The sequence below is a fragment of the Schistocerca cancellata genome, chromosome 3 (assembly GCF_023864275.1).
Source record: "Schistocerca cancellata isolate TAMUIC-IGC-003103 chromosome 3, iqSchCanc2.1, whole genome shotgun sequence".
Lineage (NCBI taxonomy): Eukaryota > Metazoa > Arthropoda > Insecta > Orthoptera > Acrididae > Schistocerca > Schistocerca cancellata.
The window spans coordinates 225,831,949-225,851,804 of NC_064628.1; the positions used below are offsets into that span (position 1 = coordinate 225,831,949).

At 42.6% G+C, this 19,856-nt stretch overlaps 1 protein-coding gene and 2 non-coding genes across 3 annotated transcripts in view; all 3 read left to right on the forward strand.

Annotated features, from left to right (window-relative positions):
• The first annotated feature begins 1,980 nt into the window (after positions 1-1,980).
• On the forward strand, positions 1,981-2,055 carry Trnar-ccu (transfer RNA arginine (anticodon CCU)). The gene has a single exon. It is a non-coding gene; the product is annotated as a tRNA-Arg (tRNA).
• A 226-nt stretch (positions 2,056-2,281) lies between these two features.
• Trnar-ccu (transfer RNA arginine (anticodon CCU)) lies at positions 2,282-2,356 on the forward strand. The gene has a single exon. It is a non-coding gene; the product is annotated as a tRNA-Arg (tRNA).
• Positions 2,357-14,360: 12,004 nt separating this feature from the next.
• LOC126176685 (dopamine receptor 1) overlaps positions 14,361-19,856 on the forward strand; it is a 1,014,936-nt gene continuing 1,009,440 nt past the window's right edge. The window contains exon 1 of the mRNA XM_049923847.1: positions 14,361-14,452. The gene's annotated coding sequence lies outside the window, so the exon portion shown is untranslated. The remainder of the gene's footprint in view (positions 14,453-19,856) is intronic.

Below are 19,856 nucleotides of genomic sequence, written 5' to 3' on the forward strand. Positions count from 1 at the left end.
GAAATTGCTATAAATTGATGAGTGTCACGAAGTTATACTTTATGCTGTTTGTTATTGTTGATATTCAACAGGGTTTACTCATTCGAACATTTTTTTTCAGTAGTCATTATACATCTAATATTGTTGGTACATGAAAGAAAATATTTTATTGATTACTTCTAGGGTCATTTCTTAACTATTTGGATACATAGAACTGGATGATGTGAAAATGTAATTGCATATTATTAAATAAAAAATGTGACATACATATTCATAGATTATTAACAATACATTATTAAGATCTGTGTACCATCAAAAGTCATAATATATACAGCAGTTCATGACATCCATTTTTACAAATTTCAAAACTCCGCCATCTGTCTCCCCACATCCACCACTGCTGGCGGCTCACCTCCAACTGCGCAACGCTACGCGCTGTTCACATCCAGCTGCCGCTGCCCAACACTACAATGGCAGACAACAATGCAAACTATCCACAGACTGCACACAGCACAGCCAGTGATTTTCATACAGAGAGCGCTACGTGCCGGCGGCGTTACCAATATAAGAACCTAAACAGCCTACTTATACTTTTTGGCAAAAAGAAATGTTTATCTATGGGATAGCTATCGAATTCGTGAGATACCATACATTTTTATGATTAGCTGTAAATTTTATAAAAAATGGCGGTGTTTTATAATATTGACCCTTCTTGGAAACATTTCTGTGGATACCCATGATGCAGAGATTTTTATCCTGTAGCAACGCGAGGGTTTTAAGGCAGAAAGCAGAGAATTAGAGACACAACAAAAGTTGGATAAAAAGGCGTTTCGTTAACGAGTTGCCGAGCACAAACGTAGTAGATCCGAAAAGGGTGTCCTAGCCCACAGCTCAGGCTATAATATAGGACCACTGACAGAGAGAGAGAGGCTGCGCACATGCTGGCATTGATTCGAATATCGAAGGGGTCTGACATTAGCCTACGGCACCCCTCTGATCTACTTCGATAGTGGCACTGCCTGAGCTGACCAATGAGAAAGAGTGTACATAGGGCAGCCACGTTGCTGTGTAGTAGCCTTTCGTGGTGGTACTAAGAATTCTGGTGCCAATATATGAATTATGAATAGACTCACCAGGCGTGGAGTCCATGGCGAACCTCAACACCACCTGTACGTACTATCTTCACCGGTCCGCTGGTAACAATAGTGGCCTGGGGGATGGAGGTGGGAGGGCTTGGGATGATGGTTTCTCTGAGGGGGTACGGGATGGACTGAGGTGGGTGGTAAGTTCCTACTGTGAGGTAACGGGCGAGTTGTGGCGCCCTGGAAATATTATGTGTTCGGAATTGGGGCGGCCTTCAGGATGCTCGTCAAAGCCGGGGCCCGGCATTAAACACGTGGTGGCAAACGTTAGCCGGACGAGAGGGGTAGCCCCAGCGCATGGTCCAGCTGCGTGGCTGGGAATTCCGCTGTGACGAGGACGGTGCTTCGTGTCGATGAAGGAGATGTCTATGCCGGAAGTGCCACAAAGATGGCGGACTTTGTGAAACCTTAATGACAGACATTTTACAGTTCGTATGGACATCAATAGTAGCCAGATGAATCATGGTAACTCAAAAAGAAACATGCACACTACTATTATTGTCACGACGATTAGGATGGTGTAATCAGAATTTCAATATCATTATTAGTTGAAAGTTTAGTATCTGACGGTAAATTATACAGGTAACACCCAGCAACGAATTTCCAAAATATAAACGCTTCATCCGATTTTGTCGATCGCCGTGTCTTTAGAAAGCTATTAGTGTAAACCAAAATAGGTATGAAACTTCCTGGCAGATTAAAACTGTGTGCCGGACCGAGACTCGAACTCGGGACCTTTGCCTTACGCGGGCAAGCGCTCTACCAGTCTGCTAGGTTCGCAGGAGAGCTTCTGTGAAGTTTGGAAGGTAGGAGATGAGGTATTGGCGGAATTAAAGCTGTGAGGACGGGGCGTGAGTCGTGCTTGGGTAGCTCAGTCGGTAGAGCGCTTGCCCGCCTAAGGCAAAGGTCCCGAGTTCGAGTCTCGGTCCGGCACACAGTTTTAATCTGCCAGTAAGTTTCATATCAGCGCACACTCCACTGTAGAGTGAAAATCTCATTCTGGAAACATCCCCCAGGCTGTGGCTAAGCCTTGCCTCCGGAGTATCCTTTCTTCCAGGAGTGCTAGTTCTGCTAGGTTCGCAGGAGAGCTTCTGTGAAGTTTGGAAGGTAGGAGATGAGGTATTGGCGGAATTAAAGCTGTGAGGACGGGGCGTGAGTCGTGCTTGGGTAGCTCAGTCGGTAGAGCGCTTGCCCGCCTAAGGCAAAGGTCCCGAGTTCGAGTCTCGGTCCGGCACACAGTTTTAATCTACCAGAAAGTTTCATATCAGCGCACACTCCGCTGTAGAGTGAAAATTTCAATCTAAAATTGGTATGAATTATAGGTATCTCACTTGAATACTGCATGACTTATTGGAGGACAAAGTGGCCGATTACTATCGATCGCGTCAGGCCATAAGTACGCCACAGTTACACGTAGAAACGCTAGCAGCACGCTTATAAATATATTTATTCATCTATGTCTTTGTTTGTATCCGATATATACTACTCATGAAGAAATTGGTTAAATATTTACTGTGTTTTAGAAAGCACAGAGACATTAGGCTACTGGCCTATCTTTTGCTTCTTTTCTTTTGATATATGGTTATTTAATTGATATGCATTTAATAATGTGTGTTAGAGCGTGTTTATGGTCTAGCCGTAGGAAAATTTATTTAATTTCAAGTATTTAAATTTAAATCCAGTATTTCGAATATGTTTCATTATGTTTGTGTGACTGTGCGTTGGCATGAAGACATGGTGCGAGCGCTGTAGCTAGTCACAGCGCTCGTGAATAGGGAGACTGTATGGAAGCGAGATTCCGGAGAGGACACAGGGATAGTCCGGAGAGTACGGCACTGGACACGGGGAGTGCTGGACAAGACGGGACAGGACACGGAAAGCGCTGGACGGTGCGGCGGACGCACAGTCGCGGGAAAGACTTAAGAAGGAGCAGAGTGCGCGTGATCGCGAGAGATAGAAATACTTCGGAGTGCCGACTTGTACTCTTGTGTGATTTCCGTGGCTTCTTCAGTGAAGACGTAGTGTGCGTTAAGAACTGAGTGTCTCGAGAGCTATGTTTTTGTTCGTAACTAATTACGTGCTGTAGGAATCTATTGTTTCCCTGTTATTCAACTTATATTTTATTTAGTTGCTGGACCATCGACAGCAATAAGTGTTTTGCAGAAATATACCACATTCTCAAGAATACTTCTACTATCGTACCCATCATTTAAAGTCGTTAAGATAGTACCTGCAGATTTTATTTAATTTCAATCTTTCTTTTATAAATTTATATGTTACATTCATAATTCGCAGTTGCCGACTGATAGAAACCTGCGACCATTCGATACATGTGTGTATTCTTATCGTATACTGTAGACCCAACAGTATTTGGCCTGTAATGCGGCAACTACGTATCCCAGCCCCTAGACAACAAAACCAGCCAAAACTTTTAATATTGCAACTCTTAGTCGGAGGGTGAGTAGTTTTTTGAAAGCCCGCAATTGGGGGTTTCTCGTCCTGGTTTTGTGTCCTGCAAAGTGGTAATTCCTTTGCTCTGTGTTGTTCAGCGTACTGTGCGAAGCGTAAAAACCTTTGCAAAACCAGTAGAGATTAGTGTAGAGTGAACGTGTAACAAAATACAGTGTGAGATCGTTCTTTTTTTTTTTTTTTTTTTTTTGCAAGTAGGTTTCTGGAAACAGTGAAATTTCGCAGTAATTTTCAAAATTAACACATGCGGTCGGTAGAGGTCCCAATATATCACGTTTCACGTTAAAGGCAATTTGAGTGGGGGCTCAGAGTCTAAATAAGTTGAGTGCAGGGAAAAGTAGCGGTTAGCGCGTTTAACGGACAGCGGTATCTGGGACGGTTGGAACACGCGGTAACCGGCAGCAGCTACAATTGCACCAGGCGACTTCTCCAGTGGCGGACGCAGTCCAGCGGCAGTACGACGGCAGTGTCTCCGAGTACTCCAAGGCAGTCATCAGTGTCTGCTTCGACTACAACCGACGGCATCACCATGCAGAGAGAACCATCTCAGATCTAATCCTCTTCGTTCTGCCACATATCTGCAGGCCACTACGGACGCACCAGTTTTCACTGTTTCATTGAGGTATATAGAAAATGCTCCATCCCTTGGCGCTAGTGTGCACCCTATGACCGGTTTCTCGGTAGGTGTTACTAGTAATTTGCTAGGTGAATGTCAGGGTGTGGGTAGTGTGGGCTTTCAAAACGACTACTCACCCTCCGACTCAGAGTTGCAATATTAAAAGTTTTGGCTGGTTTCGTTGACTAGGGGCTGGAGTACGTAGTTGCCGCATTACAGGCCAAATACTGCTGAGTCTACAGTATACGATAAGAATAAACACATGAATGGAATGGTCAAAGGTTTCTATCACTCGGCAATTGCGAATTATGAATGTAACATATAAATTTATAAATGAAAGATTGCAGTTAAATAAAATCTGCAGGTACTACCTTAACGACTTTAAATGATTAGTACGATAGCAGGCGTACATTTAAAAATGCCCTTTATTATTTTAAAACACTCATTCATGTCGATGATGCCGCAATTAAATAAAAAATAAGTTGCATAACAGGGAAACAATAGAAATGATTCCGTAGAAATATTGGAACACGTGAAGCAATACTGACCCTACGGCTTATCTTAGAAGCTAGATTAAGGAAAGGCAAACCTACGTTTCTAGCGTTTGTGGACTTAGAGAAAGCTTTTGACAATGTTGACTGGAATACTCTCTTTCAAAATCTGAAGGTGGCAGGGGTAAAATATAGGGAACGAAAGGCTATTTACAATTTGTATAGAAACCAAATGGCAGTTATAAGAGTTGAGGGGCATGAAAGGGAAGCAGTGGTTGGGAAGGGAGTGAGACAGGGTTGTAGCCTCTCCCCGATGTTATTCATTCTGTATATTGAGCAAGCAGTGAAGGAAACAAAAGAAAAATTCGGAGGAGGTATTAAAATCCATGGAGAATAAATAAAAACTTTGAGGTTCGCCGATGACATTGTAATTCTGTCAGAGACAGCAAAGGACTTGGAAGAGCAGTTGAACGGAATGGATGGTGTCTTGAAGGAAGGATATAAGATGAACATCAACAAAAGCAAAACGAGGATAATGGAATGTAGTCGAATTAAGTCGGGTGATGTTGAGGGTATTAGATTAGGAAATGAGACACTTAAAGTAGTAAAAGAGTTTTGCTATTTGGGGAGCAAAATAGCTGATGATGGTGGAAGTAGAGAGGATATAAAATGTAGACTGGCAATGGAAATGAAAGCGTTTCTGAAGAAGAGAAATTTGTTAACATCGAGTATTGGTTTAAGTGTCAGGAAGTCGTTTCTGAAAGTATTTGTATGGAGTGTAGCCATGTATGGAAGTGAAACATGGACGATAAATAATGTAGGCAAGAAGAGAATAGAAGCTTTCGAAATGTGGTGCTACAGAACAGTGCTGAAGATTAGATGGGTAGATCACATTTACTAATGAGGAGGTGCTGAATAGGATTGTGGAGAAGAGAAGTTTGTGGTACAACTTGGCTAGAAGAAGGGGCCGATTGGGAGGACATGTTCTGAGGCATCAAGGGATCAACAATTTAGTATTGGAGGGCAGCGTGGAGGGTACAAATCGTAGAGGGAGACCAAGAGATAAATACACCAAGCAGATTCAGAAGGATGTAGGTTGCAGTAGATACTGGGAGATGAAGAATCTTACACAGCATAGAGTAGCATCGAGAGCTGCATCAAACCAGTCTCAGGACTGAAGTCCGCAACAACAACAACAACAACAACAACAATTAAATAAACAAGTATCAAAAGAAAAGAAGCAAAAGATAGGCCAGCAGCGTAATGTCTCTGTGCTTTCTAAAACACAGTAAATATTTAACCAATTTCTTGATGAATAGTATATATCGGATATAAACAAAGACATAGATGAAAAAATATATTTATAAGCTTGCTGCTACCGTTCCTTCGTGTAACTGTGGAGCACTTATGGCCTGACGCGATCGATAGTAATCGGCCACTTTGACCTATAATAACTCATGTACTATTCAAGTTTCATACCTGTAATTCATACCAATTTTGGTTTACACTAACAGCTTTCTAAAGACACGGCGATTGACAAATCGGATGAAGCTGGGTGTTACTTGTACAATTTACCGTCTGATACTAAACTTTAAACTAATAAAGATATTGAAAATCTGATTACACCATCAGAATCGTCGTGCCAATAATAGTAATGTATATGGTTTTTTTTGAGATATCATGATTCATTTGGCTACTTTTAATTTCCATACGAACTGTGAAATGTCCGCCATTAAGGTTTCACAAAGTCCGCCATCTTTAAACACACCCGGAGTAGACATCTCCTTCATCGACAGAAAGCAGCGTTGTCGTCAAAGCGGAATTCCCAGCCACGCGGCTGGACCGTGCGCTGGGGCTACCCCTCTCGCCCGGCTAACGTCTGCCACCACGTGTTTGCTGCCAGGCCGCGGCTTTGACGAGCGTCCTGTGTGGCCTCCGCGGTTCCGAACAGATAATATTTCCAGGGCGCGACAACTCGTCCGTTACCTCATACACCTCCACTTATTAAAATTCTTGCTTGCCTGAAAGTTCAGAAGTAGCACCCCCTCAGTTCATACAAGTACATATAAAACAAATATTCAAAGGACAGAATTAAGTGATTAAAACGCCAGGCCAATACTGTTTACAAGGCTTTTGCAGTGGTGTGGGAGTAGCATGAATTTCGAAATAAACAAAACTAACACAAATTATGAACGAAACGGCACTTTAAATAAATGCCTACATTACAATTCTGCATATATATTTTTTTGAACGAGAAATAAAACTTTTAAATGCACTTTTACGTATTTGTTACTTTGTAAGCACTTCATGTGCCACTCGCTCAGGGCTAAGGAGCCTTCTTGCAGTCGCACTACACAAGCTCACACGGATTTTCGCACGAAGTATTGACAACTCACATCAGTCCTTTGACCAAGTGCCTCGCAGAAAACGTGTCTGTCTCTGAATTCCGAGCTCCACCGCTTATCGTGAAAAATCTCTCTACAACGAAAACCAAAAATAGAAACCCCTCAACAAACCATTTCCCAAAACCAACCAGGATCCTTACTAACGAATCCCTCCAGCAGAAACGATACTTTAGGAACATAGTCACAAGGCAAACGACTGAATCATAGTAAGCCCAGATTCCCACAAGTTCTATTTAATTGACTTTAATCAATCCTTCCTACCTCAACGCACCAAAAACTGAGTGCACATATATTTACAGTTTGAATATCCTTCTAATTGAGCACTAAATTCTTTGCCACACTCGTATACGAAGCATAAATCAATACATATTTTACTAAAATCCACGAGGTCACTGACCTACATGCACCTTCAGTGCCTAAACTTCCCGCTTTTGCACACGTACAGTGCCAAAATAAACCAACAAATTACTAAGGAATCCCCAAGTAAACATATAAATTAACCCTCCAAAATTACTACCAGTAATTACAGATTAGAACTGCTTTTCACTTCTGCCCTTTCTCTATATACAACCACAGTTCCATCACGTTTCTTAGACCCAAAGGTTTTCCTGAGACAGAGTATTTTAAACGGTATGCATTTGGGTGAGGGCGCTCTGCCACAACAAATGATCCATAATATAACTCAAATAATTTCTTAATCTCCTCGCCCACTTCGCTGGAACACTCTTTGGTACGTAGAAGCACTTTATCCCCCACTTTGTTCTTCATCGGTTTGTATCGTCCATTGTGCTGCCTTTTCCTGCTATCGGCTAACGTTACTTCCTGTTCTCTTTCAGCAATCGATTCAGCTTTTCGCGGCGGGAATTCTACCGGGGCTGTGAGTAAAAACTTTGGTTTCACCCCGGTCATTACTTCCAAAGGTGAGTACCCCGTAGCCTTACATTTTACGCTGTTGAGTACGTCCTCAAACGCGCTCACGTACTCCACCCACTTGCAATGACGATTGCTGGCATACGGCCTACATACTTCCCGCATATACCGTTCACACGGGTTGCTCACTAGGTGGTAGACAGATATACGGATATGTTGCACGCCCTGGTGGTTCATGAACGTGTTCCAAACGTTCGAAGTAAACTGCGATCCGTTGTCAGACAACAGCCTTACTGGTTTTACAATATTATTGAAGTAATCCTTCTCCCGTTTGGCGGTCAGAGTTTTAGTATTCGCTTTCCGTATCTGATACAGTTTAATGAACTTACAGAACACGTCCACCATAACAAAGATGTACTTCATGGCACCGCGTCCTGTGGGTAATGGGCCACAATTGTCCGCAGGCAGTAACTCGCCCTCTTTGGTAGGTTTAATGCTTTGCGCCATCGTGCAGTATTTGACCCGTTGGCAACGGTTGCACGCCGCCAGCTGCGTGCGGACCCGTCTTACTTGTGCAGGTACACTTGAATTTGAAGTAAGGTAATACAGTAGCTCCACCTAAAAGGAACACTGCCTGAAATTACGTCAGTGGCTAGGGCAGATAACCAGAACACTAACGGCCACAAGTCGGGATATTCCGCTCGTGCACTTGAATTGTAGTGAGCCTACATCGTTAATTCCACCGCACAGCGGCTCGATTTCACTACTCAAACCACTCGGTGTTGATCACAGGAAAAGCTCCCCAATAGCGAACCACCGAAACGAACGCCGCAACATGAACGGCGTTTGGGTACTTAACGCACCACTCAACTTTGACATCCTGGGTCGGTGAGCCACGAAGCTCGTAGCGATCGGACAGCTCCACACACGCTCCGGCATTGCGCAAGGACCGCCAGGGGCCCAGCCGACTACGCCGCCCAGAGACATCCTCCCAGGTCCGCACCAACCGACCCACTACCCACAAAATGCTGACAACATCTAAAATAGTCGTCAGTGAAAAAAACACCAACTACACACACAACCTGACAAACACTTGCACGAAGACCTGATCGATACCCAACAGTAACTAAGCACGCACGAAGACAAATCGGGCGTTGATGCACACACACACAGCCGACTCATGAACGATCGGCGAGCCAAAACGCGGCGTCCGGTAGGACGACCGACCGACGATCCACCAAGACCGTGGCCAGGCTTAAGTGATGCGTGGCGGCAATGGTCGGATGAGCCATGTCGACGCAGACCTCACTGTTCCAACGCGACTGCACTAGTGCTGCACTGCAACTCCCCGACTGGCAGGTCCGGACTGCACTCCAGACGCGTTCCAACTGACTGTCAGCCCAAACTCTCGACCCGAACTGGCTTACGACAGACAACGACCGGGAAGTAATAGCAGTCGAGCAAAGATACTACGAGAGGGGATATATTGATACGTACTGATAGCGCCGCTCACAGTCAAGCAAAGCAGCAACTCAGTGACACCAGTAATTGAAATTAACCTAGTGACGTGGAAGTACGTTAAAAACAGGGTGTAAAATACATGATGACGGGAACATGAGCCGCCCACGGCTCAGTATGCTATCGGAATTTTAACAATAAACCTCCCCATGGTGCATAATTCCTTTCCTGCCGCAACTGCCACTGGGGTTTGATCGACATCTCTTTGATGGTTTTGCACTTACCAAGCGGATGCTCGACTCTTCCTTTTCTTCTTCTTCTTTTTCCTGCCCCTTCCCCCATCGGACAGTACATGTGTATCCATTGTCTGTGTGCAGTGTTAAACCATGCGAAAATGTGAGAGCATGTTCGACACATTTGCGAATCGTGTAACTGAAATGGGACCTGGGAACGAGCCCATTATTTAGCTAGTGGGATGTGGGAAACAGCCTAAAAACTATGTCCAAGATAGCCGACACGCCGACCTCCATCGTAAAACTGCCGGTCGAACTAGATCCAGAACCTGCGAGTGGGACGCATCATCCTAAAGGCGTGGATTCCTGGGCAGTTCTAGACGGATCCTCGATTATTTTCATCTGTTAGTCTTGTAGTACTTCGCCTCTCCAACTGATTCTTATCCTCGATTAATTTCATCTGTTAGTCTTGTAGTACTTCGCCTCTCCAACTGATTCTTATCTTCTCTAATATCCTATATCAATAGCTTACAGTATATTATTCTCCTGAATCCTACATGTGTCAATTCTATGCTATGATGTTCTTTAACAGCTCCATGGCAATACGTCGTGCGGGGTATATCGTTCCACTCTTGATCTACCTGGTGCTTCTTCATTCCACACTCTACAGAAATACTTATTGTTATTTGAAATACTTCTGCAACAACGCATACACTATAAATTATTCCACCATCCACTGTTACAAAATTCCTATGGTTCATGTTAAACTTCTATACAATGCTTGATTCCAGATGCACAGTTTCAGAAACGTATTTCGCAGCCTTTCCGAGTCAATCTGCAGTTGGCAAGCCACTGAAATCAATTTCGCTTGCTGTATGTTTTGTGGTTCATTGTGGATTCTATAATTCGTACTGAATTTTTATTTCCACCTTTGTAAGAGTGTAGCTTGTCGTAAAACGAAATGTGTGGCAAGTAGGCCTACCAGTGCAGAGTCACAACACGGTGCTTCGTTCAACTCAGAGACAAGGACGCTTAACGTGCAGAGCTGAGGACAGGACAAAGGTCGCGCTATAAATACTTTACGAGCCATGTGTCCCGCAGGGCGACACGCAGCGGCCCTCACACAGGGCACAGCTGCTGTCTCGTGTTATGGGAACATAGGGGCGAAAAGTCTGAAATTGACTTTCGGTACACTGATGGTATCTACAGATTCACTTCATCTGTTGTAGTTGTCTTTATTCCGAAGAAACGTTTGATGCAATTCTCAACGCTGTTCTGTTGTGTGCGGACTGAATGACTACAACAATCTAAATCCTTTTGCACCCGCTTACTGAATTCATCTCTTGATATCCCTCTACGAAACTTACTCCCTGTCTCTCCAATCCTCGCCCCCCCCCCCCCCTCACTCACACACACACTTCCCTGGAAAGGGAAACAATAGAAATGATACTAAATCAGTACTCCCTCGATGTCACACCATAAATGGTATCAATGAACCTCTCGTTTTAGTCAAGTTGTGTCACAAATTTCTTTTCTCATCAATTTTGTTCCGGACTTCCTCATTAGTTACACGATAAACCCACCTAAACATCAGCATTCATATGTGGCGCCACTTTTCAAAAGCTTCTATTCTCTTCTTGTCTAAACAGTTTATCGTTGATATTTCACTTCCACACATGGCTAACCTCCAGACAAATAGCTTCAGAAAAGACTTCCTAGCACATTTACGTTCGATGTTAACCAATTCTAATAATTCTTCAAGTTCATCCCCTTGTATAGCCCCCTTCATATTATTTTCGCCTTTCACGTGAGTTTCCATCTAAGTCCTAGATATTCACACAGTGCTTATCTTTTCTCCAAAGGCCTCTTTCATATTTCTATTCTTGGTATCTATCTTTCCCCTAGTGACATATGCTTCCATAACTTTACATTTGTCCTCTAGCCGGCCGGTGTGGCCGAGCGGTTCTAGGCACTTCAGTCTGGAACCGCGCGGACGCTACGGTCGCAGGTTAGAATCCTCCCTCAGGCATGGATGTGTGTGATGCCCTTAGGTTAGTTATGTTCAAGTAGTTCTAAGTTCTAAGGGACTTAAGACCACAGATGTTAAGTCCCATATTGCTCAGAGCCATTTGAATTTGTCCTCTAGCCATTTCTGCACAGTCGTCTTGCACTTACCGTCGATCTCATTTTTTGGACCTTGCATTCCTTCTCGTTATCTAAATAGCTACCAACAAACAACGAAACAACGACATCCAAAATAAAAGAAACCAGATACAAAGTGGGATAACTGTAAATACCTCCAGTACACTTATATAATTCCACAATACACACCAAACACGAATAAACGTAATACAACTGGTACCATTGGCTTCATTTAAACTAGATAACTAGAATAAATCCAGCATACGCACTAAACACACATCAGCAACTTCACCAAAAACCTGATGGCAATAATTAACCGATTTCAGGCACGTACTTACAAAGAAACAGTTACTCCGAACTGAATTCACCTGGCCCAACGGTACCGACGGACCGTCGTGTCATCGTCAGCTGAGAGGTGTCACTTGATGCAGATACGTGGGGCACGTTGTCAGCACATTGCTCTCCCATCAGTTGTCACACTTCTCAGTCAACTACCTCCTCTACGGGGCTCACAAAGGCTGAGTGCGCACCACTAGTCAGCAGCTCCCGGCAGACCTGGACGGTCACCCACCCAAGTGATAACCAAAATGGACTGCGAACAGCCTCGATGATCTGACGTAAACCGGAGAACACTTTCGTGACGTCCCCGGAGTGTGACTCGGGCTTTTTCGTATTGCCGAGCGGCTTGAGCCCCAGTGTAACGCCTTCCAAGTTCGTAGTGTCTCCGTCGCATGTTATTGTGTCCGTCGAGCTTCCTGCATCTTGTGCTGCCGTTTGTTGAGTGTTTCTCACACTATTTACATGCGTGTAGTGTGAATTCCGACTACGAAAATTCCCGCGTTTTTCGCATGTGTATCTAGTGACAGCAAGTGTGCATGATCGTTTTGTAAGTGAATTAGCTTCATCATGGGCGAAAGATTGAAAGATGAAGACACTGTAGCTCTTCTAGAAGAAGAAGTTGTAGACGATTCTGGTTCTGAAGGAGATATTGAAGAATGGGAAAGTGTTTCCGATGACAATGAAACATTTACTGTTGGTAAGTTGCCGAAGTGAAAAATATGTATTTAGTGAGGTTTTATTTGATTTTCTCTTTGCGTGTATACAACAGGTAACAATGATAAGATAAACATATCGTAATTTTCAGAGAATATCAATGTTGATGAAATAAGTGAACAAAATTAACGCCGTAAAATTGCCGCCGAATTTGAAACTCCTCCGCCACACAAAAAGGTATGGCGCTCTCGAAATGAAGACGAAGGTAGTGTGGGCTGAAGACGATGTATTGCCGGATGTTCCTCTTTTTGGGGAACATAGTGCAGTTACTGCACAAATGAACGGTAACTCAAGTGCTTACGATTGTTTCTGTGTTTGTATGACACAATTATGAAAACAATCAAAACTGAAACTAATAGATACGCAGCAAGTACCGTCAATAAAATGAGAAGAAATAACTCTCTAAAGACAAACAGTTTGTTTTCCAAGTGGCAGCCTGTGAAACTGGGTGACATTTATTCTTTTCTTGCTATTATTTTACACATTTGTCTTGTGAAAAAGTCGTCTTTGCATGATTACTGGCTGACAAATTGCATGCTTTCTTCGCCCTTTACTCCTAGCATAATGAGCAGCGACAGATTCAAAGCAATTTTGTAAGACTTGCACTTGAACAATAATGAAAATTACAAACCTTAAGGGCAACAGAATTATGACCCAGTTTTCAAAATTAGAACATTTTATGACAATATGGTTCGATCATGTCAGTTATCATGTGCTTCCTCCCAACAGGTGAGGAAGAATTCACTTCAGAGTTAAATGAAAAATAAACCTGAAAATTATGGTATGGAATTATTTATGGTATGTGATGCAAAGACTGGCAATTGCTTGAACTTAGAAGTGTACATGGGAAAAGGATCCGAAGAAAGTGGTGTTATACCGCTCTTAGACAGACTACTTTCAAAATATTTCGATAAAGGCCATACTGTCTTCATGGACAGGTAATACAGCTCTCCTGCAGTATTTGACCACATGTGGAACAAGAATATCAGTGCAGTTTGGACTGCACTAACAGGAGAGACCTGCCCAAAAATACTGTTGTGAGAAAGAAGATAAAGAGAGGGGAATGATTTTTATGAGGCGAGAAGACTTAATTTGCTTGAAGTGGAAAGATACAAGGGATGTGTTGATGCTTTCAACTTCTCACAAGGCCACGATGTCGGAATTGTCGGTGCGTACTAAACGGCGCCGCATCAACAAAATGAAACCAGAGGTAGTGTTGGACTACAATACTTATAAAACAGGAGTGGATCGTTCTGATCAGATGGTTGCTTACTATCTATTTGGAAGGAAGCAGTTCAAATGGTGGAAAAAGGTGTTTTTTCAAATATTTTTTATGTGTCTCACAAATGCATATGTATTGTACAAGGAGACAATAAACGCTGAAGACAGGAAAAAATGTCGTCTGAAGATATTTCTTTTTCAGGTTGGCGAGTCTCTTGTGAAAAGAGCACACAAGAAAACTGAGCCTGTAAATAGTCCAATCAATATCAGACTGAAGGGAAGGCATTTTCTACAGAAGATACCAGCGCCAGAGAAGAAAGCAAACCCCAAATGGGTTTGTAAAGTTTGTCCAGAAAGGACAAAGGACAGACTGGTAAGTCAGAAACGAAAGAGACATGTTGGTGGTGTCAAGAGTGTAATGTCGCTTTATGTATACCAGAATGTTTCGGGGAATACCACACAAAACCAAATTATGTGTCTTACATTCAATTTTTGACTTTTTTCAAAATCTGAAAATATTTAGTAATATTTTTTGGTATCAAAAATTTGTTTCCTTCTTTCGTCTGCCACAACCTGTTTCTTCAAAAAGATGTCACATCAGTCTACAGAAACATAAGATGTTTTTGCCTCTAGCGTTACAGTAATTGAATTCTAAATATCATGAAAAATGCTCAGGTTGCTGTGCACACGGGTCAGCATTGGGCTCAAGTGCGAAAGTGAAAATATTGCGGCGGGACCGTTGGCCACCAAGAAAATATGGCGCAGTACTAAAAATATACAAAAGGGAACAAAATAAAAAGCATTAAGTAAAGCAGCAAATCAAATATCTATTCCTAGTTCTTTTGCCAAACAACCACTGTTCCCTTCCACATCACAGCCCTCAGTTACCAAACATAAGAGACTCTCTCTCATTCCCCTAAAACTTCCTCTAAAATCAATACAGAAAAACACCATAGGCCCAACGGCCGAATTCCAAACTAATTTTACAAATTTTAGAAAACCCAAATCAGTGGAAAGCCTTCCCCTAACCTCATGACGCCTCCCGTCTTTTGCCATATTCCCACCAATTTCTCTAACAACCTTAGCTCTATACAACTTCATTATATTTTAACGAACTCTGCAAAGAAAAATAATATCTGGCAACTCTTCTGCAAACAGTATTCATCTAAATGAGCATGCAAGGTAGATGAAGTATTTTCCCATACCAAAAACGAGTTTAATTTTCCTTCACCAATCACCTCTCCTATAAGTGCAAGCCATAGTTTCTTAACTTCTGAATTCCAGTTTATGGTTTACAGTGAAATGTTGGTACACACTTTTCGCTGCATACCTATTAGATGCACAGTAGAGGAAAATGATCGCTCACACATCCTCAGTATATTCCACCTATCAAATCCACAAGCACATTCTTAGTTCGTTTCCCAAACACCATAAAAAATCTTTCAGCTACTAACAGCCGAAACAACCGCTCCTACTCCCAAGTTCTCATACTTAAATTCCAAAAGAAAGATACGTTAGTTTCAGAAACAACCCAGTATCCCAATATATTCTCCTACACTTAATATACTGATACCTCACAACTGGGGTTGGGACAACATTAAGCAAAACACATGGAAGGTGTACAAAATGTTCAAATGTGCGTGAAATCTTATGGGACTTAACTGCTAAGGTCATCAGTCCCTAAGCTTACACACTACTTAACCTAAATTATCCTAAGTACAAACACACACACCCATGCCCGAGGGAGGACTCGAACCTCCGCCGGGACAAGCCGCACAGTCCGTGACTGCAGCGCCCCAAACCGCTCGGCTAATCCCGCGCGGCCACGGAAGGTGTACCCACATATTTCGTCATTTGCTGTCTCACAGAATAAGCTTTATTTCCTACCAACAATATTATGATTACAATGAAAAATCCTTGTTAAAATAATCACAATGCTCTCAATTTAAAAAAAAAAAAACCTTGAACAGGCTCAATTGATCAAAAATAAATTTTAACAATTCTTACCATTAACAGCAGGGCTTGAAACCGGAAGTGTATAGTACCCAAATACAAGAAAGAAGTCACATCAACTAGGCGTGGCTGCAAGCAGCTTCCATATTCAATTTTATTAGAAAAATGAATTACAATGATAGCCTGTGAACGTGCTAACAGTTACCAAGCTTGGATAACACGATACGGAAATCGATAACGCCCACCCAAAATTCAGAATGGATATCAACTCACACCACGCATCTTGGCTGTTGGGAAGCCCATAAAAATGTGTAAGCTTTAGTAAAAATCCCTTAAGTAATAAAATACACCATCCTTCAAAAGCTGGGAAAACACAGTTTAAACATAACACCCAACTGGTACACAACATCAGAAACATTGGTAGTGACCCTTAAATACATATACAATTGCCCAAGATACAGGATAAGCTGAGAGGAAATACAATTTAAATGTCACTCCAAACTGGTACACACCAGCAGAAATGTTCACAATGACCTTTAATAAATATACAGATGCCCAAAATGCAAGATACGCTGGGAGATCATGTAATTTAAATGAGATTTCCAACTGGTATACACCAGCAGAAACGTTGACAGTGACCCTTAACGAAAAAACGATTGCTCGAAACACAAGATACGCTGGGAGAACATGCAATTTAAATGTGACTCCCAATTGACACACACCAGCAGAAACGTTAATAATGGTTGTTAATAAGAAATACAACTGCTCAGAAATAGCAAGGTAAGCTGAGAACTTCAGCAGACAGGTATCACAGTCAACAAGGAACAAGTTGCACAATCAGAGGAGTCCGCTGATGACTGTGGACCAATGGAAAGGTCAACAGTTCATGTTGATAAGTAGATGACCTTAAAAGTTAACGCGCTCAGAAGCAGCAATAAGGGTGCAAGGCTTAAACGAATAGGTGAGGAGCAGGTGTAACGAGGAGGAGATTCCGGTTTGTAGAACACGCTTTAACCCTCACGAGCTTCCTGTATTCAGCAAACAGGGCAGACTATCGGCGACACTCCTCCCTGGCACGCGTCAGACGATCAACTTTACTTGACTTGAGCCACGGCGACGCAGCTGGCAGAGGTACCAGTCTGCCGGCCAACCCAAAAGTCATGCGACGACGAAGTGCCGCCGTGGCAGAAAGAAAACACGCGTCTGCTCCCCGCCCAGGGAACACGAACGCTTCGTCCGCTCCCAAAGCTACCCAGCCAACGCACGTAAAAAGGGAACAGTAATCTGCGCAAATAAGGCTACAGACGAGAACGCGTAAGATGCAGAATATCTCAGCTTATAGGGCAAACGACTACAAATACAAGCTACAAGCTTAAAATTACTTGTAATTTAGTAGACGAAAGTTCAGCGCCTGCTGATGCAATGGTTAAGGCGTACTCATAAGGGGTGCTTTGCTCCGACATAATTTATGTTACAAATTTAATTTCGTTGATTCAATTTACAACAGAGAATACTCGTACGCTTGCATGGAATATGGCGTTGAACACAAGCTGCGATCATTTACAGTGACTGGTGATCATACATACAATCACTCGCAGGAGCGTTAATATAACAAGTTAAATTCCACATTAACACAGACGTGGCATTGCAATATCAAGTACTTCAAAAATAGGAAAACAGCCTGTAACTCCCCTCAGGAGGAGGAAACATGTCTTTCAGGACTCCAGCAGGGGTGTTACTGCCGCCACTGACTCGATTGCGACTTGAAGTTCAACATGCGGCCTTCAAGGTGTCGTAAAATTTAAGTTTGCATTTTTAATAGCCAAATCAATTATGTCTCCATGTCGAAAAATACGTGTATTCGGAAAAAGGTACAGGCTCTCTGATTCTGTTTGGTGGTTCCTCATTCTCCAGTACAAGAACAGGTTGTAAAGCAGTGGAATCATGAGGCATTTCATTCAGTATGTTTTGAAATAAGTGCAAGTATCTGCCTCAATACTGATGCTTTCTGTGAAAATAAAGTCTGCAAAGTTTATTGATTTGTTTAATAATCCGTTCAGACGGGTTACAATGTGGAGAGTACAATGAAATAAAAGCAGGCTAGATTATATGATTCAGAAGCATGCGTGACCAAACAGCAGATTTGTTTTTGTGGTCCATTGTCTGAAATGATGTTTGCCACGTGTCAAACGTCACGTAAGAAATTTTCAACAAAGGCGTTTGAGACAGACCGTTCAGTGGTTTACTTAACGGTGTGAAAGAAACAATTTTTGAAGTAAGTTCAGCAGTGACTAGAACGTACGAAAAAACGTTCAATGTTGTAACAAGGGGCCCCAGGTGATCAACAGCAGCAATTCTTTTAATTTAGAATGAATGACAGGAAACAAGCTGCACGATGTGAGATGGTAGATGGTTTAGCTTTTACAAGTAGACAAGGCTCTCGTAATCCTCTTTTCCATGTTGTTATAATAACAAGTCGTCCGAAGAACATGATAACATTTTCGTGGACCAGAATGTGCGTAGCTGAAATGAACGTACCAGATGAGCTTATTCACAAGAACGTCAGGAATACAAAGCACCCATAACTTGTCATCAACAGTGCAACGTTTGGAGAGTATGTTGTTTCTAACCAAATAATAATGACGAATCTGCGTGTTTGCCTTTTCATGCCATTTGCTTTTGATACCTTTCCAAAAACGGATCTTTGTCTTGTTCATAAGCAAAGTGCTTTAAAGATACAGTAAAGAAGTTTTCAAAGGTTACTTTTTGAATGTAAAGAGTACTGAAATTTTTCTCAAGGCTAGCTTCTGAGTTGATTTTCTCAAGGCCTGCCGGTGCACGTGACAGTGCGTCCGCAACAATGTTCTCCTTGCCAGGAATGTTGACTATTGTCAAGTGGAATTCTTGCAGAAACAATGCCCAACGTTCCAAACTGTCGTGATTTAATTTTGATGTCATAACGAATTGTAATTCACGATGATCACTACGAACTTCTACATGTTTGCCCGAAAGAAAGAAACGAAATTTGTCGAATGCCCAAACGATAGCTAAAGCTCTTAATTCAGTGAAGGAATAATTTTTTTCAGATTTTGTTGTCGCGTTAAGTAGTGCTTCTTTCAAAGAATCAAATTCCAACTGTGCCTGTTCGTACCAGTTCCAAATAGTGTTATTACCAGCGAGAGAACGGGACCTAGAAAACTGCGAACTTGTTTTTTTGTGGATGGAACTGGAAGGGCTCTGATTGCTTCCAACTTTTCAGAATTCAGCTGAATGCCTTCATGAGAAATAATGAGTCCCAAACACTTCACCTTTGTCCTACCGAATTCAGATTTTTTCAAATTAACTGTAATTTCAGATTCTGCAAAAATACATAACACATTGTTGAGGATACGGGATTGTGTTGTTCCCAAGAGGCTCCTGCTATTAAAATATCGTCCATGAACCATAGACCTTGCCGTTGGTGGGGAGGCTTGCGTGCCTCAGCGATACAGATAGTCGTACCGTGGTACAACCACAACGGAGGGGTATCTGTTGAGAGGCCAGACAAACGTGTGGTTCCTGAAGAGGGGCAGCAGCCTTTTCAGTAGTTGCAAGGGCAACAGTCTGGATGATTGACTGATCTGGCCTTGTAACAATAAACAAAACGGCCTTGCTGTGCTGGTACTGCGAACGGCTGAAAGCAAGGGGAAACTACGGCCGTAATTTTTCCCGAGGGCATGCAGCTTTACTGTATGATTAAATGATAATGGCGTCCTCTTGGGTAAAATATTCCGGAGGTAAAATAGTCTCCCATTCGGATCTCCGGGCGGGGACTACTCAAGAGG